Genomic DNA, 24,976 nt, shown 5'->3' with positions numbered 1-24,976 from the left:
TTGGGTGTTTATGATTCTCCCCCACTCCTTCTCCTCCAGGACCCGTCCGATGTCTTCCGACCAAGCATCTCGCAATTGGGTGAGGGGTATACCAGCATGTGTGCGAATACCTATATATAGCCATTTCACCAAGTGTCTGCCCCGTCCCATGTAATGTATCATTTTGACTAATTTGTGTGTATTCGTTTCACGTCTAAGCGGGGCCCACTGTGATTTCACATATTTCGTCACAGCCGCTTGCAGGATGTATAAATGGTTCGGTACCCCTGTGAGAAGTTGGCCTGATATGCAGTGCTCACTATTCTAGTGATCACTATGTATCAGTCCAAACGACCCTTATTGATGATTGGTTGTAAGTCAACCTGATAGACCAGCTATCCTAGTAGCATGGACAAGAGCAGTCTTTAGGCTAAACTCTAGAGGGCCTGTTAAGCCAGCTGTTTCATCATCACATTTATCCCTTGAACACCAAGCCTTCTTGAGTCTTCTTTTTCTGCTGTGAAGCCTGACCCCCAGCCTTTTTGGTTTGTTGGGGACCTGTTGAAGACTTCTGGTCATTTTGTTCACTCTTGTTACTACCCTTTTGGTCTGCTTTCTTCTGACCACCCTGGTTCTGAGTCTGGTTCTGCTTGACCCTTGTTCTGACCCATCTGTCTGCCTTCTTTCCCAATTCTTGGGGAGAGGTCAGATCTGAATCAACAAGGTGCTGATGCAACAACTGGTTCTGACAGTTATTTAAAATCTGTTCTCTCATGATCAGATTATACAACCCTGTGTAATCAGTAACCTTGCTACCCAGCAACCAGCCTTCCAAAGCCTTAGTGGCACAATCCACAAAGTCAGACCAATCCTGAGACTGAATTTTCTGGGTATCCCTGAACAGCAACCTGTACTGCTCAGTGGTTAGGCCAAACCCGTCAACCAGTGTATTCTTCAGGACTTGGTAATTGTTAGCATCCTCAACTCTAGTAGTGAGGAGCTTATCTCTACCTTTGCCTTCAAAGGAGAGCCACAGTATAGCTGCCCACTGACTCTGGGGGATGCACTGGACAGTGCAGGCCCTCTCCAAAGCAGCCATCCATTTGTGGATGTCATCCCCTTGTTTAAAGGGGGGCACTATCTTACTCAGGTGTTTAGTGTCTAAACTCATTTCTTTATCTCTAGGGATATTGCTGCCACCAGTGGGGACTACCCCACTCATCTGCTGCTCTCTAGCAAAGACAAGCTTCTTTTTGGCCAGGGCAAGTTCTTCCCTTTCAATCCTTAGATTAGCCTGTTTCATCCTTGCTTCATGTTCTCTTCTCTGAGGGGAAGTCAATCTCCTCTGGGGAGAAGTCCTTCTCCTCTGAGAAGAGGCATTAGAGTGCATAGATCTATTGGAGTCCCTAGAAGGAGATCTATCTCTTCTAACTCCAAGGTTAGGCCTCATTAGGGTCAGTACTGGGGGTCCCCCAGATCCTTCCCTAAGTAGGTCTAAGTTGGCCCTAGTAAGTCTGCTGACTAGCTCAGGCCTGTTGTCTGCCTCATCCCCAGAGAGTTCCTCTTCTTCCTCCTCCTCAACTGCATTTTCAGTGTCAAGGAGGTCTGGATCACCAAGGGTACCCTCTAAGGCTGGCACACTCCCATCTGTATGAGAAGCTTTCCTAGCATCATATGTCTCTAAGAGACCTAACAGAAAGGGAGTGGTGGGGTTAGACTCCTGTTTCAATTTCCTGGAGGTACACAACTGTCTCAACTCCTGGAAACTGAGAGCTGCATATCTTGAGATGACCCGTGGAGGGTCACTAGCCACTAGGGGAGTCTCTGAAGACTCTCCATGGGTAGACATGCTTCTAGTGTGGTGTACGTGATGCACCTACCTACACTATGGGTTTACCTACTGATCCCTTGCTAGAGTTGTAGTTTAGGGTGTGCTAAGCCCTATGACACTACAACAGCTGGTTCAGTAGAACTCAGAGTATTCTAAGCTAAGTTATATGTACCTATGTGATCTTTCAAATGATATTCTTAGGATACGTGTGTGGTAAAACAACAGCAAGCTCAAATCCCAACCGCTGCTCACCAATGTGAGAAGTTGGCCTGATATGCAGTGCTCACTATTCTAGTGATCACTAAGTATCAGTCCAAACGACCCTTATTGATGATTGGTTGTAAGTCAACCTGATAGACCAGCTATCCTAGTAGCATGGACAAGAGCAGTCTTTAGGCTAAACTCTAGAGGGCGTGTTAAGCCAGCTGTTTTATCATCACATTTATCCCTTGAACACCAAGTGAAAGGACACCACACAAGTTGTTATGAAAAATAAAGTATATTTATTTATAACAAGACTACCCTGAACTCTTTATGAGTCAGGGAGCTAAGCACAATACAAAACTCTTGAAGAAATACTGAAAGTCGCACAATTTACACAAATGCCCGAGGGGCACGAAAAACCATATACTACAAAAGTGGAATGCGAATTACTAGCAGGTAAGTAACTATTCTCAGAGGCTTTGGGATCGCTAGGACTAGACTACTGAACCTTTAGATTACGAGCGGGAGGCCTAGGGAGATCGGGTGCAGAGTGTGCACTCTCACGCGGGATGCGGAACAAAGTCTATGGAGGCTAGTAAATGCAAAGTTAGTGTTATCGGACGAATCCGACTAGGTAGAGCTGAAACGAAAAAGGATCTGGACACTTAGATAGTTAAGCTATGCTGGAGCACCGAAATGCTCAGGTTACCTAGCCCAGGGGCTGCGGCTGCATAGGTCTGAAAAGACGTCGGGAATCCTTGTTGCAGTCTATGGAGCCTGAAAGAAGAAGTTGCTGGCAGGCGACCAGTGAAGATGTTCGATGTGATCCAAGCCTGGATCGATGAAGATGGAGACCTGTAAGCAGAGGGGACCAAGTCCTGAATCACTAGCCAGTGATTAGGTGGGCACCAGGATGGCACCGGGCGAAGTCACCTCGACCAGGTGAGTGGGCGACGCTGGGCTCTGCTGTCTCTCGGACCAGGAGGCGTTGTCGGCAACCAGGATGGAGGGGCGAGCTGTCCCACGAAGGTATCTGCTGTCGACGTCGCTGGACCCAGGATTGGGGCAACAACTCTTGGCAAATGCAAGCCCACGCAGTGGACTCAAAATGGCGTCTGGAGTGGATCAGGAGGGTCCGGGGTGCTCCTCTGTTGGAGGGGAGCAAGGGCCAGTCTGGAGCAAGCAGACCAGCGGTGTTGTCGTCGTGGTTCGTCGTCAGAAGGGCCATTAGCCAACGGGCAAGTGACCTGGACAACGCGGTGAGCAGCAAAGAGCAGAAGGGCCCCACGCAGATCTCGTGGATGCTGGGGGGCTGGACTTTGGTGCTGGAGCTGCTCAGGGTCGGGGCTTCTCAAACCCCAAAGCACTCACTCAAGGATCCCTCAGTGGTCGTGCTGGGCAAGCGTCGTGCAGTCCTGAAGATGGCCGGTCCCTCGAGGTCTCGTCATACCCACGAATCTCAGCTGGGCTGATGATGCAGGTAGAGGTCAGAGGTGCCAGGGAAGCCAGTTCTCGTCGAGCTGGGCAGTCTTGATCCGGAGGAGAGACTTACAGCAAACCGCGATGCTTGGTTGGTGCCTGCTGCTGCAGGGTGACTACTCCTTAGTCACAAGGGAGAAATCTTAGGAAGAAGTCTTGAGTTCCTTTCGTAGAAAGTAGTTTCAGGATTCAAAGATGATCTGATTTGGAAGGGGGCCTGCTCCTACCTTTATCCTGAGAAAAGGGGCTGGCACGCGACTAAGTCCTGCCCTATGGGTGGTACTAGGAGGGGGGTGGTTACACCCCTCTCCTTTGTCCGGTCTCTCCCCAGCTCAGGGGCTGGTGTGCCCCAGGAACTGGTTTGAGCCGGCATATGCACAGTGAGCACCGGGGTGCCACTTGCAGTCACCTTCCTCTATTGCCTTGCATACCTGGGATACACAAAACCCTGTCTGGGATGGTGCTAGCACCGCCCCTGACAGGAAACCCTTTGTCCAAGCACTCCTCGCTGGAAGGACTCCCAGCAGCAGGAGGTCAGACTTGTGTCTCGGTGGCAGCATCCATTTTGTGGAGCTGAGGCTATGTTCAACTTTAACCGGGGTTACAGGCTACCAACATGTCTTCTCCCTCTAGAGGGGTGGAATGCTACCCCCGTCGCCAGAACTGGCGAGGGGGTAGTATTCCAAAGCGTATGACACCTTACACGACATGTTTAGATAATGTCAGACCAAAGTTACCATAACCGCGAAGATTATAAGGCACTTAAGTGTATATGGTCTGACGCTATCATGGAAACGGCTAAGGGATAGATCCCGAAAGCCGCAGACAGGCTCAGCTCATGCCAGAGCACCATCTCACACGATTCCAAGCACTCTGCCTTCAGGATTGTTAAGGCCTGCCATAGGAGTGACTGATAGGAGATCTGTGTGCCCATTTTCAGTTTAGATATAGGTATACTATATGTAGAGCAGGGGTGATTACACCTCCTTGCCCCCAGCTGTCAAGCAGCCAGTTGTGTCTGTTTAGTTAGTCAGCCCAGGGGTGGCATAATACATGCTGCAGCCCCTGGGAGACTTCTGGGTGCACCTCTGCCCTGTGTACAGGGACTTGGAGAGGGCCCAGTGCCAATTCAGTACCTGGGTACAATTTGGAATAGAGAGAACAGCTAGGCTGTGGGTCTGATTAGCAGGCCCACAGCCAGGGAAAGTCGTAAACCAGTGAAGCAAAAAGCAAAAATCTGGGTGATCATAGGATTGCAGACCCTACTCTCCAGGTATTTCCACTTAGAGCAAGAAGACTCACCTGGTCAAGGTTAGCTTATTGTCCCAAAGTTTTGGGGGGGGTCATGTAGGAGAGTAGGGTCTGCAATCCTATGATCACCCAGATTTTTGCTTTTTGCTTCACTGGTTTACGACTTTGCCTGGCTGTGGGCCTGCTAATCAGACCCACAGCCTAGCTGTTCTCTCTATTCCAAATTGTACCCAGGTACTGAATTGGCACTGGGCCCTCTCCAAGTCCCTGTACACAGGGCAGAGGTGCACCCAGAAGTCTCCCAGGGGCTGCAGCATGTATTATGCCACCCCTGGGCTGACTAACTAAACAGACACAACTGGCTGCTTGACAGCTGGGGGCAAGGAGGTGTAATTACCCCTGCTCTAGATATAGTATACCTATATGTAAACTGAAAATGGGCACACAGATCTCCTATCAGTCACTCCTATGGCAGGCCTTAACAATCCTGAAGGCAGAGTGCTTGGAATCGTGTGAGATGGTGCTCTGGCATGAGCTGAGCCTGTCTGCGGCTTTCGGGATCTATCCCTTAGCCGTTTCCATGATAGCGTCAGACCATATACTCTTAAGTGCCTTATAATCCTCGCGGTTATGGTAACTATGGTCTGACATTATCTAAACATGTCGTGTAAGGTGTCATACGCTTTGGAATACTACCCCCTCGCCAGTTCTGGCAACGGGGGTAGCATTCCACCCCTCTAGAGGGAGAAGACATGTTGGTAGCCTGTAACCCCGGTTAAAGTTGAACATAGCCTCAGCTCCACAAAATGGATGCTGCCACCGAGACACAAGTCTGACCTCCTGCTGCTGGGAGTCCTTCCAGCGAGGAGTGCTTGGACAAAGGGTTTCCTGTCAGGGGCGGTGCTAGCACCATCCCAGACAGGGTTTTGTGTATCCCAGGTAGGCAGGGCTATAGAGGAAGGTGACTGCAAGTGGCACCCCGGTGCTCACTGTGCATATGCTGGCTCAAACCAGTTCCTGGGGCACACCAGCCCCTGAGCTGGGGAGAGACCGGACAAAGGAGAGGGGTGTAACCACCCCCTCCTAGTCCCACCCATAGGGCAGGACTTAGTCGCGTGCCAGCCCCTTTTCTCAGGATAAAGGTAGGAGCAGGCCCCCTTCCAAATCAGATCATCTTTGAATCCTGAAACTACTTTCTACGAAAGGAACTCAAGACTTCTTCCTAAGATTTCTCCCTTGTGACTAAGGAGTAGTCACCCTGCAGCAGCAGGCACCAACCAAGCATCGCGGTTTGCTGTAAGTCTATCCTCCGGATCAAGACTGCCCAGCTCGACGAGAACCGACTTCCCTGGCACCTCTGACCTCTACCTGCATCATCAGCCCAGCTGAGATTCGTGGGTGTGACGAGACCTCGAGGGACCGGCCATCTTCAGGACTGCACGACGCTTGCCCAGCACGACCACCGAGGGATCCTTGAGTGAGTGCTTTGGGGTTTGAGAAGCCCCGACCCTGAGCAGCTCCAGCACCGAAGTCCAGCCCCCCAGCATCCACGAGATCTGCGTGGGGCCCTTCTGCTCTTTGCTGCTCACCGCGTTGTCCAGGTCACTTGCCCGTTGGCTAGTGGCCCTTCTGACGACGAACCACGACGACAACACCGCTGGTCTGGTTGCTCCAGACTGGCCCTTGCTCCCCTCCAACAGAGGAGCACCCCGGACCCTCCTAGTCCACTCCAGACGCCATTTTGAGTCCACCGCGTGGGCTTGCATTTGCCAAGAGTTGTTGCCCCAATCCTGGGTCCAGCGACGTCGACAGCAGATACCTTCGTGGGACAGCTCGCCCCTCCATCCTGGTCGCCGACAACGCCTCCTGGTCCGAGAGACAGCAGAGCCCAGCGTCGCCCACTCACCTGGTCGAGGTGACTTCGCCCGTTGCCATCCTGGTGCCCACCTAATCACTGGCTAGTGATTCAGGACTTGGTCCCCTCTGCTTACAGGTCTCCATCTTCATCGATCCAGGCTTGGATCACATCGAACATCTTTACTGGTCGCCTGCCAGCAACTTCTTCTTTCAGGCTCCATAGACTGCAACGAGGATTCCCGACGTCTTTTCAGACCTATGCAGCCGCAGCCCCTGGGCTAGGTAACCTGAGGATTTCGGTGCTCCAGCATAGCTTAACTATCTAAGTGTCCAGATCCTTTTTCGTTTCAGCTCTACCTAGTCGGATTCATCCGATAACACTAACTTTGCATTTACTAGCCTCCATAGACTTTGTTCCGCATCCCGCGTGAGAGTGCACACTCTGCACCCGATCTCCCTAGGCCTCCTGCTCGTAATCTAAAGGTTCAGTAGTCTAGTCCTAGCGATTCCCAAAGCCTCTGAGAATAGTTACTTACCTGCTAGTAATTCGCATTCCACTTTTGTAGTATATGGTTTTTCGTGCCCCTCGGGCATTTGTGTAAATTGTGCGACTTTCAGTATTTCTTCAAGAGTTTTGTATTGTGCTTAGCTCCCTGACTCATAAAGAGTTCAGGGTAGTCTTGTTATAAATAAATATACTTTATTTTTCATAACAACTTGTGTGGTGTCCTTTCACTTGGTGTTCAAGGGATAAATGTGATGATAAAACAGCTGGCTTAACACGCCCTCTAGAGTTTAGCCTAAAGACTGCTCTTGTCCATGCTACTAGGATAGCTGGTCTATCAGGTTGACTTGCAACCAATCATCAATAAAGGTCATTTGGACTGATACATAGTGATCACTAGAATAGTGAGCACTGCATATCAGGCCAACTTCTCACATTGGTGAGCAGCGGTTGGGATTTGAGCTTGCTGTTGTTTTACCACACACGTATCCTAAGAATATCATTTGAAAGATCACATAGGTACATAGGTACATATAACTTAGCTTAGAATACTCTGAGTTCTACTGAACCAGCTGTTGTAGCTCCTAGGGCCTAGCACACCCTAAACTACAACTCTAGCAAGGGATCAGTAGGCAAACAAATAGTGTAGGTAAGTGCACCACTTACACCTCACTAGAAAAGCATGTCTACCCATGGAGAGTCTTCAGAGACTCCCCTTGTGGTTATTGACCCTCCACAGGTCACTTCAAGATATGCAGCTCTCAGTTTCCAGGAGATGAGACAAGTGTGTACCTCCAGGAAACTGAACAGGGGTCTAACCCCACCACTCCCTTTCTGTTAGGTCTCTTAGAGACATATGATGCTAGGAAAGCTTCTCATACAGATGGGAGTGTGCCAGCCTTAGAGGGTACCCCTGGTGATCCAGACCTCCTTGACACTGAAAATGCAGTTGAGGAGGAGGAAGAAGAGGAACTCTCTGGGGATGAGGCAGACAACAGGCCTGAGCTAGTCAGCAGACTTACTAGGGCCAACTTAGACCTACTTAGGGAAGGATCTGGGGGACCCCCAGTACTGACCCTAATGAGGCCTAACCTTGGAGTTAGAAGAGATAGATCTCCTTCTAGGGACTCCAATAGATCTATGCACTCTAATGCCTCTTCTCAGGGGAGAAGGACTTCCCCTCAGAGAAGGGAACATGAAGCAAGGATGAAACAGGCTAATCTAAGGATTGAAAGGGAAGAACTTGCCCTGGCCAAAGAGAAGCTTGCCTTTGCTAGAGAGCAGCAGATGAGTGGGGTAGTCCCCACTGGTGGCAGCAATATCCCTAGAGATAAATAAATGAGTTTAGACACTAAACACCTGAGTAAGATAGTGCCCCCCTTTAAACAAGGGGGTGACATCCACAAATGGATGGCTGCTTTGGAGAGGGCCTGCACTGTCCAGTGCATCCCCCAGAGTCAGTGGGCAGCTATACTGTGGCTCTCCTTTGAAGGCAAAGGTAGAGATAAGCTCCTCACTACTAGAGTTGAGGATGCTAACAATTACCAAGTCCTGAAGAATACACTGGTTGATGGGTTTGGCCTAACCACTGAGCAGTACAGGTTGCTGTTCAGGGATACCCAGAAAATTCAGTCTCAGGATTGGTCTGACTTTGTGGATTGTGCCACTAAGGCTTTGGAAGGCTGGTTGCTGGGTAGCAAGGTTACTGATTACACAGGGTTGTATAATCTGATCATGAGAGAACAGATTTTAAATAACTGTCAGAACCAGTTGTTGCATCAGCACCTTGTTGATTCAGATCTGACCTCTCCCCAAGAATTGGGAAAGAAGGCAGACAGATGGGTCAGAACAAGGGTCAAGCAGAACCAGACTCAGAACCAGGGTGGTCAGAAGAAAGCAGACCAAAAGGGTAGTAACAAGAGTGAACAAAATGACCAGAAGTCTTCAACAGGTCCCCAACAAACCAAAGAGGGTGGGGGTCAGGCTCCACAGCAGAAAAAGAAGACTCAAGAAGGCCAGTCAAAAAGGTGGTGCCAATACTGTAAAAGTAAGTCTCACTGGTTTAGTGAGTGCACCAAGAGAGGAGGGCAAACTCCTACCACTACAGCCCCTAAGGCAACTGCACCCCCTAGTACAGCCAGTAGTGGTAGTGCACCTCCCAAGGGAATAGTTGGGTTAACCTTGGGAACTGAGGGGTCTGACAACTTAGTTGGCACACTCACTCAGGCTGTCCTTGTCTGTACAGGGGATGTGGTTATATCCCCTGATGCAAGTCCCAATACTTTGGGCAAATACAGGCAGACACCTTTAATTAATGGAAAATGGCTCAGGCCTACAGGGACACTTGTGCCAGTGTCACAATGGTGACACCTAACTTTGTGTTCCCTGGACAGATCATGCCAGGTGCAGACTACCTGGTGACCAATGCCAGCAACGTCACTACCAATCATAGTATGGCAGTTGTTGATTTCTCATGGGGAGGGGTAAGTGGCCCAAAGAAGGTTGTGGTTAGTTCAGACCTCCCAGTAGAATGCCTGTTGGGCAATGATTTGGAAACATCCCTATGGTCAGAAGTAGAGCAGAGGACTCACATGGAAATGTTAGGCTTGCCAGCACATGTCCTTGCTGTGACTAGGTCACAGGCCAAAAGATGCCCCACTGAACAGGTGCTGGATCCTGGAACAATGGACCAGACACCTTCCAAGAAGAGGAGCAGTAGGGTTAAGGCATTGCCTTCCCCCTTGCCACAGGTTGGGGATCAAGTCTCTGAGGAGGCTGATCTCAAAGAACTGAGGGAAACTGAGCCTAAAGAGCTTGAACCTGATCAGGTTGAGTTTCTGGGCTCAGGGGGACCCTCCAGGGAAGACCTGGGAAAGGCACAGTTGGACTGCCCCTCACTTGAACCCCTCAGACAGCAGGCTGCTGCTGAGGCTGCAGGGAATGCCACAGGTACCCACAAGGTATACTGGGATGATGGACTCCTGTACTCTGAGTCAAGAGACCCCCAAGCCTGGTGCAACCAGGAGGCTGGTCATCCCCGAGAGGTTTCCTTCTTACCTTGGCCCATGAAATTCCCCTTGCAGGTCACTTAGGCCAGAACAAGACGTGGGACAGGCTTGTCACACACTTTCACTGGCCCCACATGAATGAAGATACCAAGGAGTTTTGTCGCTCCTGTGTCACTTGCCAAGCCAGTGGTAAGTCAGGTGGCACAACAAAGGCCCCCTCATACCACTACCTGTGGTGGGGGTACCCTTTGAGAGAGTGGGGATTGACATTGTTGGTCCAATGGAACCCCAGACAGCATCAGGGCACAAGTTTATACTGGTGGTAGTGGATCATGCCACCATGTATCCTGAAGCTATACCCCTTAGAACCACTACAGCACCTGTTGTGGCAAGAGCCCTAATTGGAGTGTTCTCCAGAGTGGGGTTCCCTAAGGAGGTCGTCTCTGAAAGAGGTGCAAACTTCATGTCAGGATATCTGACTGCAATGTGGAAGGAATGTGGTGTCAACTACAAGTTCACCACACCCTATCACCCACAGTGCAATGGGCTTGTTGAGAGATTCAACAGGACCCTCAAAGGGATGATTCATGGACTACCTGAACCCCTCAGAAGGAGGTGGGATGTCCTGATACCCTGCCTCTTGTTTGCTTACAGAGAGGTCCCACAGAAGGGGGTTGGCTACAGCCCTTTTGAACTTCTGTTTGGGCATCCTGTAAGAGGACCCCTTTGTTTGGTAAAGGAAGGATGGGAGAGACCTCTCAAAAAGCCTGGAACAAACATTGTGGACTATGTACTTGGTCTCCGCTCCAGGATGGCTGAGTACATGGAAAAGGCATCTAAAAACCTTGAGGCAAGCCAAGAACTCCAAAAAGCAAAAATCTGGGTGATCATAGGATTGCAGACCCTACTCTCCTACAACCCATGTGTTCCTGACAAAGTTATCGTAGTCTTCCAGATGTGCTTACACCTGCGGCAGTCCAGGGGGCAACAGCACGGCGTGTAAGACGTCCAGTAGCTAATGGTATGCCCACTAGGGGAATGTTGCCTGCATAGGGAGGGAGCTTGGGTGTATAAAGGAGAGCCGCTTTCCAGCATTGCAGTGCCGTGCGTAATAAGGTAGGGAGCTGTCGGGGGAGTTTACAACGCGGTAGTAACAGTGTGTGTAAGGCTCCCGCTGCTATGTCACGCTCTGTATAACCTATCTCCTGGAGGTTACGTCCGGACGTCCAGAATGAGAGCCACTGCAACTGGCAGGCGTTATAGTAAGTCCTCAGGTCGGGAACTCCGAGTCCCCCCTTGTCTGTGCCAAGTTGGAGCTTCTTGAGGCTAATCCTCCGTCTGCCGGTCCCCCAAATGAGATCGATCAGTAGGGTATTTAAAAGTTTGAAAGTGCATTTTGGGAGTAGTATTAGCAAGTTTGTAAAGTAATAAAGTAGTCTCAGGAGGACCACCATATTCATAATGGCTATCCTACCTATCACTGACAGTGGCAATGTAATCCAGAAGGCTGTGCTAGCGAAGAGGGCTCCAATTGCCCCGTGTAGGTTGCCATCCAATAAATCATTGGGTGCCCGGTACACCTGTATTCCCAGGTATCTAAAAGTCTGTGGGGCAACTTGTATCTCCACTGACCAAAGGGAATAACCATGGGGATCGGCTGTTCCCGGAAGAAAAAAGCATGAGATTTCCCGGGTTAATAGCCAGCCCTGATATGGTTTCAAAGACAGCGAATATCTCCGCCATGGGCGTAAAGCCTGAGCGGAGATCTTTGACATATAGAATTATGTCATCCGCGTAGGCTGAAAAAAGATGTACAGTTTTTCCGATCGGGATGCCTAGGTCCTGTACCTCCACCCTCAGTTTAATAGCCAGGGGCTCCAGCGCCAGTATAAATAAAAGTGGTGATGATGGGCACCCCTCTCTGGTCCCTTGGAAAATCGGATAAGCATCTGATATATGGCCCCAGTGCGGACCCGAGCCGTAGGGGCACGGTATAACAGACGGAGCCATTTAAGATCATCTTCTGGTAGCCCAAATTTTCCCAGCACCTTAAACAAATAATCCCAATTCAGTGTATCGAATGCCTGGCGAAGGTCCAGTGACAAGCAACCAGCGTGAGTGAAGTGTGGCAGGGTGGAAGACATCAGAGAATGTAGCCGTCTGATGTTCAAAGATGTGCTACGGGCCAGCAAAAAACAGTCTGGTCTATAAGTGTCAGTTTATGTAGGAGTGGTAGGAGCCTATTTGCTAGTATTTTAATAAGGATTTTATATTCCGTTGCCAGGAGCGACAATGGGCGGTAGCCTGCCATGTCAGTGGGGTCCCTGCCCGGTTTTGGGAGTGTGATCGTTAGTGCCTGTGCCGTCGTAAGCGGCAATACCCCCTTTTCTAATGCCGTTTTATACAAGAGTTCCAAATGGGGGATAAGTGAATCCCCAAAGACGTCATAAAATTCTGCTGGCAGTCCGTCCAAACCAGGAGTCTTATTTCGGGGAAGCCCTTTGATTGCTGTTTTTATTTCAGCTTTAGTAATTGGGACTGAAAGATCCTTGAGTGCATCCGGAGTCAGTTGTGGGTACGTCAGTGTGTCTAGTAAATCATCTATTTGGGTGCCCAGATGGTCCGCGTGTTTGCTGTAAAGCATGGCGTAGTAGTCGTAGAATGCTGTGTTAATGTCACGTTGTGTGTACACTGCATTACCCTCTAAGGTAGTGACTGTACTAATCACCAGTGCCGGGGGGTCGTCCTTTATTATTTTAGCCAACAGCACCCCCGATTTATCCGCTTCAGTGTGGGTTCTTTGTGTGTATCGCTGATAGTCTATGTTGCGTAGTGATTCAAGTGATTCCGCATGTTGTATACAAATTTTCTGGAGAGGCCACTGTTTCTCCCTGTCGTGCGCCGCCTCCTGTTCTAAGCGATCCATCTTACGTTCAGTGTCTATGAGGGAATTATTAACCTCCATTCAAGCACCCACAGTCGTACCTATGGCCCTCCCGCGTATTACCACCTTAAAGGCATCCCATTCAATTAAACCATTTGAAGCTGTGTTACTGTTTTCAAGAAAATAATGTGTGATAGTGTCGTCCATGGCAGTACGGAACACTGTATCTTCTAGCAGTTGTGGCTATAATCTCCAAGTGGGCACCGGGGCAGGTACCCTGCCCCATGTATTCGTCATCTCCAACAGGTTGTGGTCTGAAAAAGTTTTGGCGTGGTAAGTAGTGTGTGTGACCTGCATTGCAATACTATTTGAACAGTAGATGCTATCTATTCTGGTGTGTAGCATGTGAACAGGAGAATAAAAAGAGTATTCCCCGTGCGTTGGGTGTCGCATCCTCCACACATCACACAGGGCCCAACCGTCCGCGCACCTACACAACGCCTTTGCTTGTTTAGTGACGCCCGCCCCATTTAAAGGGGGATGTGACCTGTCTAAGGATAGGTCCATAACCATGTTGCAGTCCCCTCCTATAATCCACGGGTGCGCTTCCCAACCAGTTAGTGCCAGGTTCAGGGTGGTAAGGAATCGTTCCTGATCAGTGTTTGGTGCATATGTGCTACCTAGCACTACCATTTGGCCATCCAGTGACCCACGTACAAATATATAACGCCCTGTTTATCAATTTGGTGTTCCAGTGGGGTAAAGGGTACCCCATGACGGATCCAGATCGTGACCCCCCCGGGCATACCCCGAATAACTAGTGGTGAACACCTGCCCTCTCCACTTCTTGCGGAGTTTCGCTGCCTCTAGCTGTAACATGTGGGATTCTTGCAAATATACTATTTGTGCTTTCCGTCGCAATAGCTGGGCGTGTATTCTAAGGACGTTTCCGTACGGATCCCAGTCCCTAATGTTCCACGTTACTATGTTATAGTGGCTAAGTGTATGTATTGGGATTGCTTAGTGGCCCTACTGCAGGGCCATGGCATAATTGTGACTGTAGACAGCGCTCTCAGGGTCTTCAGACATAAAGGACCGCATTCCACACAAGAAACCCAAATACACAGTCCGGTCAAGTAACTATGCCGGACCATTAAACTAAACACAGTGAACAGAACAACACCCTGTGCTACAATAGCATTCGCCGATTGGGGGAAATCACAAAAGCCGTCTACAGAGCGTGGGTCACGCTCCATCACATATACGAGTTCCGAACCTCACGGAACCCGGGGTCACGAAAGTATAATGTTATGTTATGTTATGTTATATTAATTTCTTATGCGCACAGATACTCCAGCCAAGGAGCGTCCCGGCGCAGAGACAAGGTAGTACATAACACAACGAGAAAATAATATTACATAAAGAAACAATTTAAAACAGGAATGTTTTTATAGCCCTCCGAAAGGTCAAAAGATCCTCCAATAAGCGAATTTCCACAGGGAGGGAGTTCCACGCTACTGCAGCTTTTACACTGAAAGAGCGGCCACCCATACGACTAAGCCTGAATCTGGGGACCACAGCAAGGGCCAGACCCTGGGAGCGGAGGGTGCGGGTGGGAACATAGAAGGAAAGACAGCTGGATAAAATTTCCGGGCCTATACCTCTCAAGATCTTGAAAGCAAGACACAGCACCTTAAAGAGGATACGCTTCCTTACCGGAAGCCAATGTAGGGAGCGCAAAACATTTGTCACCGAACAGAATCTGGGCAGGCCGACAATCGCCCTCGCCGCAGCATTCTGAACCCGCTGCAGACAAGTTAGCTCGGCCTGGTTGGCCCCGGCCAGAAGAGAGCTAGCATAATCCAGGCGAGAGATGATGGTTGCCTGGATCATCAGCTGCCTGGTCGGGGCATCGAAGAACTTGAGAACAGGTCTCAAACCTCTTAACAGACCGAAGCAGCAGGCAGCAGTTTTTTTGGTGTGCCCTACAAAAGTGAGGCCCGCATCCAGCCAGACCCCCAAATTTTTCACCTCCAACACCGGGGTTGGAGTGGGTCCCAGCTCTGTAGGCCACCATTGATCGCCCCACAGCTCCACTCCCTTGCCGACAACCATCACCTCTGTTTTTGTGGCATTTAGCTGGAGACAGTTACCTGTCAACCAGCTAGCCACCGCCTTCAGTCCAGACTGACACCTAGGGGCCTCAGTCTCCGCGTCCCCGCTGAGAGTAACCGCCAGCTGTGTGTCGTCGGCATATGAGACCAAAGTTAGGCCCCACTGCCTAGCGACATCAGCCAGCGGTCTCACGTAAAGATTGAACAACGTGGGACTCAGCGAGGACCCCTGCGGGACCCCCATGGCCAGTGGTTGGATCTTGGACTTGAAGGGAGGAATGGCAACACAGAAGGAGCGGTCGTCGAGGAAGGAGCGGAACCATTGCAACGCCTGGCCACCAATGCCATACTCCTCAAGCCGATGCAGGAGGATGCTGTGAGATACCGTGTCAAAGGCGGCGCTAAGGTCTAACAATATAAGCGCCGCCGTTTGACCAGCATCCAGCCTTGCACGGAGATGTTCCACCATCACAAGTAACGCGGTCTCCGTGCTGTGACCAGCACGGAAGCCGTTTTGTGTGGGGTCAAGGGCATTGGTCCGGACAAGATGTTCAGACAGGGCTAAGTTGACATGGGCCTCTGCGATCTTTGCCGGCCAGGGTAGCAGCGAGATGGGACGGTAACTTTCAGGCTTAGACGGGTCCAGTGAGGGCTTTTTAATAATTGGGGACACCACAGCTTGCTTCCACCTAACTGGCACCACGCCAGATTCCAAGGAAAGGTTGACAAGGGACTGCACAGCCAAGAGTCCTATAAAAGCCTGATCTCGGAAGAGAGCAGGCCTTACTGGATCAGAGGGAGATCCAGATTTGATCTGCAACGCATGTTTGTCAAACCCATCCGTGGTAAGAAGGGGGAAGGCAAGCAGAGTAGACTGATGAGGTGGCCCACTGGTACTCTCCCAACCGGGCCCTATGCTAGAGAATGTCCGGTATATAGCTTGGACCTTCCCCAAGAAATATGCAGCAAGGGATTCACAGTGGGAGAGAGAGGTTACAGTCACGGAGGTCGTCCGCTTTGCCATAAGATCTTTTACGGCCTTAAAAATGGCCTTCGACGGATTAGCACTGTTCCTGAATTCTGCAGCATAAAAAGCCGCTCGAGCTCGGCAAATAGCCCGATGGTAGAGCTTTACGGACCTGGCATATTGAGCTTTTAAATCAGCCCCATAGGTCTTACGCCAGGCCCTCTCCGCCCGTCTACAGGCTCCCTTCAGGGCACGAAGGGCGCCATCGTACCAGGGGCTTGACTCTCTAGAGTTGACTTTAGACGATACAATAGGTATCAACGAGTCAAGAGCCCTGGTAATCCAGGAACAGAAGAGGTCATACCCCTTTTCTACATCCGTCAAAGAACCCAGCGGCTCCTCTTGTAGAAGAAGATGGAAGTCTTCTAACCTCAGTTTATGCCAAGCTCTCCTCGGTACCCGCCTAGCCGAAAAGCTAGAAACGGTGGCTGAGACAGGACAACGAATGGACACCAAAAAATGGTCTGACCATTCTACCGGTAGAATAGAGATGGTTTTAATCTCCGGTAAATTAGTGAAAAAGGGATCTAAAATATGTCCCCCGATATGGGTCGGCTGGGAAACCATCTGGGCAAGTTGAAAGGCCTCTAGGTCAGAAATAACGGTACGCACTGTCAGACCTGAGAGGGTGTCAAAATGCAGATTTAAATCCCCCATGATGGAGAAGTTGGCACAGTCTGCGACCAAAGGGCCAACAATGTCGGGGAAAGCATTTCTAAACCCCACATCGCTGCCGGGCGGACGATACACGACCATCCCGGAGAGCGTGAACTCAGTGCAGACAGAGACCTTAAACAAGGCACTTTCACATCCAGAGATATTAAGGGCGCTCCACACACAGGGAAAGCTAGATCTTACTATTAGGGATATACCTCCACCTCTGGACGATCTATTCAAGGTGTACATAGAATAGCCAGGGGGGCAAGCTAGATTGGGGATAGCATTGTCCACATCCTGGAGCCAGGTTTCAGTTAAGGCAAATATGTCCGGGGCTTCCTCCTCAATGAGGTCATAGATGTTCTGATGATGTTTTAAAGCTGACCTAACATTAAGGTTCAGGATCCGCAAAGAAGAAGGGGAGTCTCTAGTACGGCGAGCAGCCAAAAGATTGTTCCGAGGTAAAAGCCTCGGACAGTCAAGATCCCACCCTCTACAGGGGCACTGATAAGGGCCTCGTAGCGGATGCACTGGTGGATGGATGCAGCAAGGACTCACCTGACCGATAGTATACAGGCACTCACGCGAGTAAGTCAGCATGGCAGCATAAGAATGGCACACTAGCCGTCAACCAGAATCCCGCGACGTCCTGCGCGTCCTTAGCGCGGACGGGCGCAGACGGGCAGGACTCTGGCACGACTCCGGCCACGCGAGGACACGCCCGCTGCGCGATACCGCTGCGCTAGGGGATGAGCGTTAAATAGATGTTCCCAGGCGGCGCCTGCGCACTGAAGCGCTGGTAGGTGGAATCACCTTACTCCACTCACCCCACTCAAAGATGTCTGCCAAAACGAGCAAGGCACCCACCACAGGACCAGACCCGCCCAAACGGCGGTGAGGGGCACAGATTATGGTGCAAGTGAGGGGGGAAATTAAAATGCAGGGCAAAATGCCCAGAGCCAGCAAATGCAAAGAAAAAAGTTAAAACAGCGTTTTTCCTGCAAAAACGCACGAAGCGCTCTTACAGGCAGCAGCTACCTTGTCAGGGGCTGAGAGTGGGAGGGACTCGCCTAAATAGATGTTCCCAGGCGGCGCCTGCGCACTGAAGCGCTGGTAGGTGGAATCACCTTACTCCACCTTACTCCACTCACCCCACTCAAAGATGTCTGCCAAAACGAGCAAGGCACCCACCCCAGGACCAGACCCGCCCAAACGGCGGTGAGGGGCACAGATTATGGTGCAAGTGAGGGGGGAAATTAAAATGCAGGGCAAAATGCCCAGAGCCAGCAAATGCAAAGAAAAAAGTGAAAACAGCGTTTTTCCTGCAAAAACGCACGAAGCGCTCTTACAGGCAGCAGCTACCTTGTCAGGGGCTGAGAGTGGGAGGGACTCGCCTAAATAGATGTTCCCAGGCGACGCCTGCGCACTGAAGCGCTGGTAGGTGGAATCACCTTACTCCACTCACCCCACTCAAAGATGTCTGCCAAAACGAGCAAGGCACCCACCCCAGGACCAGACCCGCCCAAACGGCGGTGAGGGGCACAGATTATGGTGCAAGTGAGGGGGGAAATTAAAATGCAGGGCAAAATGCCCAGAGCCAGCAAATGCAAAGAAAAAAGTTAAAACAGCGTTTTTCCTGCAAAAACGCACAAAGCGCTCTTACAGGCAGCAGCTACCTTGTCAGGGGCTGAGAGTGGGAGGGACTCGCCTAAATAGATGTTACCAGGCGGCGCCTGCGCACTGAAGTGCTGGTAGGTGGAATCACCTTACTCCACTCACCCCACTCAAAGATGTCTGCCAAAACGAGCAAGGCACCCACCCCAGGACCAGACCCGCCCAAATGGCGGTGAGGGGCACAGATTATGGTGCAAGTGAGGGGGGAAATTAAAATGCAGGGCAAAATGCCCAAAGCCAGCAAATGCAAAGAAAAAAGTTAAAACAGCGTTTTTCCTGCAAAAACGCACGAAGCGCTCTTACAGGCAGCAGCTACCTTGTCAACCTAATCACATGAATAACTTAGCACAACGCTGCAACTTACATATATATTATCATTTGACAACAAGGGTATCATACCAATGGCCAAAGTCAATACGTGAACAGCCGCACCATACCAGTTTCAGTCGAATAGTCCATCCGCCGTTTGAGGGGTTACTGAGGGAAAGAGAGCCACGGTACCCTCTGAGTCCGATTTATTCCGGTCTTCTTCAGAAGAGGTCCGGTCTTCCACAAGTGCAGGTGGACGAAAAGTGGCGGCCGTTATGAGCGCTTGCTCCTTACCCTGTCGCCTTTGTTGTGATGTCGGAGTAGGTTGACTGAGGTTCCCATGTATATGTCTGCTGCGACGTACGCCCATCTGATCTGCACGATAGAAACCACCTTGAGTACTCTGAGAGGAGTTGTCCCCAGCCTCCGAGGGGTCTGTTACTTCCAGCCATTCCTCAAGGCTCTCGAAGAAATACGTCTTATGGGCATAAATGATTTTTAGATGAGCAGGGAAGAGGAGAGCATATTTGAGGTTCAGAGCTCTCAATTTTTTCTTTATGGCCATGTATGAAGAGTGCTGTTGTTGCACCAAAAGCGTGTAGTCCAGGTACAGTGATATTCGCGCATTTTTAAAATTGATCTGGCCCAGCTCCCTCGCTCGTTGCAGCAAGGTGACCCGGTCTCTATAATTTAATAGCCGGACAATGAGTGTTAGCGGGGGGCGCCCGGTTTGGGCTGGCCAGTGGGTATCATATGCACACGTTCCACGCAGAAATGGGTGGAGAGCCCCTCCGATGTAATGTGGTCATGGAACCACTGCTCCATATATGACGCCGGGTTGCGCCCCTCGCAGCGCTCCAGCAGGCCAATGACATGGACATTGTTCCGTCTTGTTCGTCCTTCCGCATTTTCCACCCGATTGATTTAAGAGGACAGTAACTTGTTGCTGTAGTTGTTGCAACATCGTCGTGTTCTGAGTTTGTTGTGCGGAAAGGTCTGCCAGCGCCACAGCGTTATCTTTCACTTTGTCCGCCAATTTTGCGTGATCTGCCTAGAGCAAAGAGAGGCCTGTTGTAAGTGCCCCAATTTGTTGTTCGATGGCCTTCCTCGAGTCCCTGACCTCCTGCAAGATGAGGTCCAACTTGTCTCCAGGTTCCTGTTCAGCAGTAGGTGGGACATAACTGGGGAATTGTGAAACCCCATTGGGATCCACCTACGCCATGATGGGGTCCACGCTGGGTCCAGCTTCTTACTGTTTCCCACTGTGCTGGACCATTACCGCTGGGCAGTGTAGAGGAGCTCGCCGGTACGTTCTCGTGGCCGCTCTCCCTGTGTAACACGTGTGGGCGCCCGCCCAGAGCAATATTCAGGCGTTCCAGGAGAGGCATCAGACAGGGGCCAAGTGTGTCTCTCAGCCAAGTATGGGATGGGTTATCATAGTCATGTCCACACAGTCACCACAATAATTAGGCACAATTTGCTGTTCCCAACACACTGCTAGCTGGCCTCAATTGCCTCCCAGGGGCTTACATGCATCTGTCCCCGGGGCACCGCACCGCGCACAGCCAGCACTCACAGCCACACCCGGCCCGTCTACAACACCGCGTTGTTCACTATCGTTGGGGCTCATCTGTGCCCACCGGATCTTCGCGGCCGGGCGCCCCCCATCCAGGCTAGCACCAATCGAAAAGAGCAGTATGCGGGCCCTCACTGCTAGGCTCAGGATGTTGTGGAGGGCGTGTAGGCCTCAGGCAGTTCGGCGGACACCACCGTCTCTCCAGGCAGTGGTAAGCTCTGTTCCTGGGGGTTTAGCGCATGTGTGTAGCCATCCTTACAGTAGGGGGGGGGAGAGGATCGCCATGGCGTGCCAAAACAGGAACAGCATCTGGTTGCCAGCGCGACTGCTGGAGGCCGCAGGGCATCCCCGGGGCTTGCGTGATTCCACCCCGGGGGTCTACCCTCCAAGTGCGGCTGCCGCTCGCGAACTTACCCGGTATGGTTGGTCCTCCCGTAGGCAACCGGCGCAGGGACACCCCTCCGTCCCACGGGCAGGCTCCCGATAGCAGGTCCCCCTCGGGCTCACAGGTGGCGGGAAGACCTCAGGCGCCAGCACCCTCCGATCCGGTGGCCAGAGTGTCCAGGGCCGGTCCAATGGTCACCCCCATTCCAGCGGGCAGCGGTCGTCTCGTTTGTGGCAGCTTGGTGCAGCGTTAGGCAGATTTATTCAGGATATGAGAGCCCGGGTCCGGAGCTCCGCTAAAACACAGCCGCCATGCTCGGCTGTCGGCCACGCCCCCCCAACCGCGCGATTGTTGCTTTAATCCATGTGCTCTAGGGACCGCATAGTCATTTGTGCCAGTATAATGTGTTGCATCACCGAAACCTAGATAGGCATGAAGAGAGCAGAAAGCCAGCAACAGGGATTGCATACTCGCCTGTAAGTAGAGCATCAGGAACACCAATGGTGAGAAGCCTGGGAGGCAATTGAGTATTACCAGTTGTCCCCGAGTTGGTGCTTCTGTGTATGGAGCACTCTGTGGGGTTTCTACAGAAAGTGATTACTCGGACTCAGACTTGCTGCTATCCTCTTATCGATGATTTCACATCACAGGACACACCCTTAGAGTAGTCCTTACCCATCAGCTGCCCAAGGAGCCTGTGCTATCAAGAAGAGGCACACAATCCAACTTCCAGAGGCTAATACACTTTCAATACCGTATATTCTCATAAATTGGAGATGTTTTTTATTTTCAGTCGGAGTGCCATTTACTGAACTGATGGGGCAGGTACTGGCGAATGTGCCTTAATTGCAGACTCTGCTGGACACAGTCCAGCTGAGGTTTACTGGTGCCATTACAATGTGTTTTCATGAACGATTGTGTTACCTTCATTAAAGAACCAATGGATGCCTGCACCACAGGTGTCCTATCTCATGTGAAAGAAAACAGTGACACTACTAGCTCTATCTTACCATCAGTCGGTATACTACGCGATGAGCATGTTCTTGGTATCAAGAGAAGAGAAATCCAACAAAAGGTTCTTTGAAGGAGATCAAAGTGTAAAATGTTTAAAGTCTTAATGTTACACCTGGCTGTCGAGCCCAAAAGGAAGACAGTGTTCGGGGATTGCGTACTTGCTTGTGCTGCCCATTCTGGATAGGACGTGGTCTGGCAGATCCGGCTGGACTGTTTCTAATGGAGCAGGACAAAGACTGATTTGCCTATCTAGACAGTGGGTGTCCTGAGTGGTATAGTGGGCATAAAACAATGAACTGGAATACAGTCTGTGTAATTACCAGTGTTTAAGATTAATTTAAGCATTCTGTACATCAGTTTTAACATTTAAAAAAAGAAGAATAGTACACAAATAAATCTATGATACGTTTTTATTTTTTTTTGTTCATGCCCTATCTAGATACTGGATTCGAATTACAGTCTAAATCTCACAATGATGTGAATCTCAGTCGACAAAACAATTTTACAGTGAGCCTGGCCTCAGCTCAAACGTCAGTGACGCCACCGTATCAGTGAACCCTCTCATGTGGGCTGCTGTGTCAATGGTATAAATACCCAGTATTGGTATTATTACACAATTTAAAAATACAGCAGGCTAAAGGTGATAAAGTAATTGTCTTATTACAAATGCAGTGATAACACACCCTAGTAGGAAAACCAGAGACTGGATAACACTTGGGGTGCATTAAACGTTTGGGTGAATTTTAAAACAAGACAATTGTACCTGTTTTTTTCTGCCGATGGACTAGAACTAGGGCTGCTCTGGTGTTTTGATGGTATAAATAAAAATAAAAACCAAAGCTAAAACCACAGTTGCTTTTAGGAGTGCTCTGCGGGACCAGGCAATCGATTTACCTTAATGTTACCTGCATTAAGGTAAATACAATACGTGGACACCTGACGGTGCGCTTCAAAACAACTTCCACAGCAGGTACCTTTGTGTGCCATGACTCCCTGCAGGGTCATCCTGCATCACTAACATGTGAGACATACAACCTCCACAGCAGTTAACTGTGTATGGCATGTCTACCTGTGGGATCATCCTGCAGCACTAACATGTGACACATACAAGATCCAGAGCAGGGGACTGTGAGCCATGTCTGCCTGCAGGGTCATCCTGCCACACTAACGCGAAACATAAAACTTCCAGCAGGGAACTGTGTGTGCCATGTCTGCCTGCAGGGTCGTCTTGCAGCACTAACATGTGACACGTACAACTTCCACATCAGGGAATTGTGTGTGACATGTCTGCCTGCAGGGTCATCCGCCGCACTAACATGTGACACATACAACTTGCGCAGCAGGGAACTGTGTGTGACCTCTGCCTGCAGGGTCATCCTGCCGCACTAACATGTGACACATACATCTTTCACAGCAGGGAACTGTGTGTGACATACAAAACAGAACAACTGCAGTAAGGAATAAAGGCTGCACAACCCTACTATACACACACTGTTAATATGCTACCCACCTCATTGGTCCACTGCCACAGGACCACACAAATAAGGTATAATTCAAAGCACACAGGGAGGCAACACAAAGTATTATGAAAATGCACAAGTGTACAACAGGTAACTCAATCCAGACTCTTCAGAAATATGTGATATGTTCCATTTAATAGATTCTTGCATCATTCATGTATTCATGTGTGTAGATGATTGGACACGGCAGCAAACAATACAGCCAACGCGTTTTGCCCGAATGGGGCTTCATCTGGGCAGTAATTAGAATCCTCCAATATTAGGGTGATCACTGATGTAACAGGATCACTGAATCTTATACTTAACGTGTATGACATGTCTGACTGCAGGGTCATCGTGCCGCACTAACATGTGTCACAAAAGATCCACTGCTGGGAAAGTTGCTTTGAAGAGCACAATCAGGGGCAGCCAATGCAATTCACTTAATTGAATTTACATTAAACGTTTTACGTTGTCCTATAGCAGACAACGCGGGAAGGCACAATAAATCCTTATTCTTTGTATTCCCCACTGTGTGGAATGAGAAATTCTTGTTCCGCAGGGCATTCCACTTACATTCCAATTTTAATCAATCCACGATAGGCAGATACCAGAACAGCAGAAAGCGCACAATTGCCTGTAGTTTCACATAGCTTACCATTGACTGAGAAAAATTATTTTTACCCACACCCTAGCTTGCAAAAAGCTGATTGTAACACAGTGTACATGAATGTGAAAAAACATAGTATAAAAATACAACAAGATATTTCCCAGTTAAAAGCCAACAACTCTAAATTCTGGAGTGATTCCATACAATCCAACTGTAGTAACTGTATCATCTAATGTTGATATTAACACTGAATATACAACAGCAGAGTAAATGAATGCCACAACTGTTGACAGATGTTCCAGCCTTTCTCTATTGCTGCACGTAACTGAACCTTGTGCCACAACTGTGGACTGGTTTGTATATAAATGTTGCAGTAAAATACCTTCAATTCCTTAACTCACAGCTTCACATGTATGTAATGTCCACATGCCACTTTGCCAAATCTGGATCGCACTGTACAGCACTTCATGCGTGACACCAAATTTCACCACTAAAATATCTGACTTGGTCATATGAGAAAGTTTTTGGGAACTTTACTTAAGATTGGAAAGCTCTACACAAATGGTACAATACTCTAAAATACTGATTGAACTTTGTGTTCTTTGTAGTGACACACTCCCAACCGTGGAACGTTTTAAGAGGAATCAGGTCCTTTTTGATACCAAATCAAATAAAAAAAGAAAATCTAAAGGGGACTTACATTACCAAAAGGTTTTATGACACACTTATTTTTCAGATGGGAAGTGAAACGTTTTTCAGGCCGAGAGCAGTGTACAAACAGTACCAGGATAACGCAGAATCATCTGACACAAAAAATAAACAACCCTATTATACTTTGGGGAAAAAAGGAGTGTGCAGGTATTGGAAAAGACATGTTTGGCAGTAGCAATCATGCAATGTTTTGGGAAAATTCGTTTGCAAACATAAGCAAAGGGCATTACACGTGTAAAAGTAATAAAAAGTTAAATGCTCAGCCTCTGAAGGTGGGGTGCAGGCATTTGAAGAAAAACCATAGGAAAAAATGGCACATTGAAAAAAACAAAATTTAAGCAAAACTACACATTTAACACAGAAAAGAAAGCAGCAGAGATTGGCCCACCAGCCTTGGCAATG

This window comes from Lissotriton helveticus, chromosome 10 (genome assembly GCF_964261635.1).
Source record: "Lissotriton helveticus chromosome 10, aLisHel1.1, whole genome shotgun sequence".
NCBI lineage: Eukaryota > Metazoa > Chordata > Amphibia > Caudata > Salamandridae > Lissotriton > Lissotriton helveticus.
The sequence above is the reverse complement of the archived record's forward strand: the minus strand, read 5'-3'. Positions refer to the sequence as shown.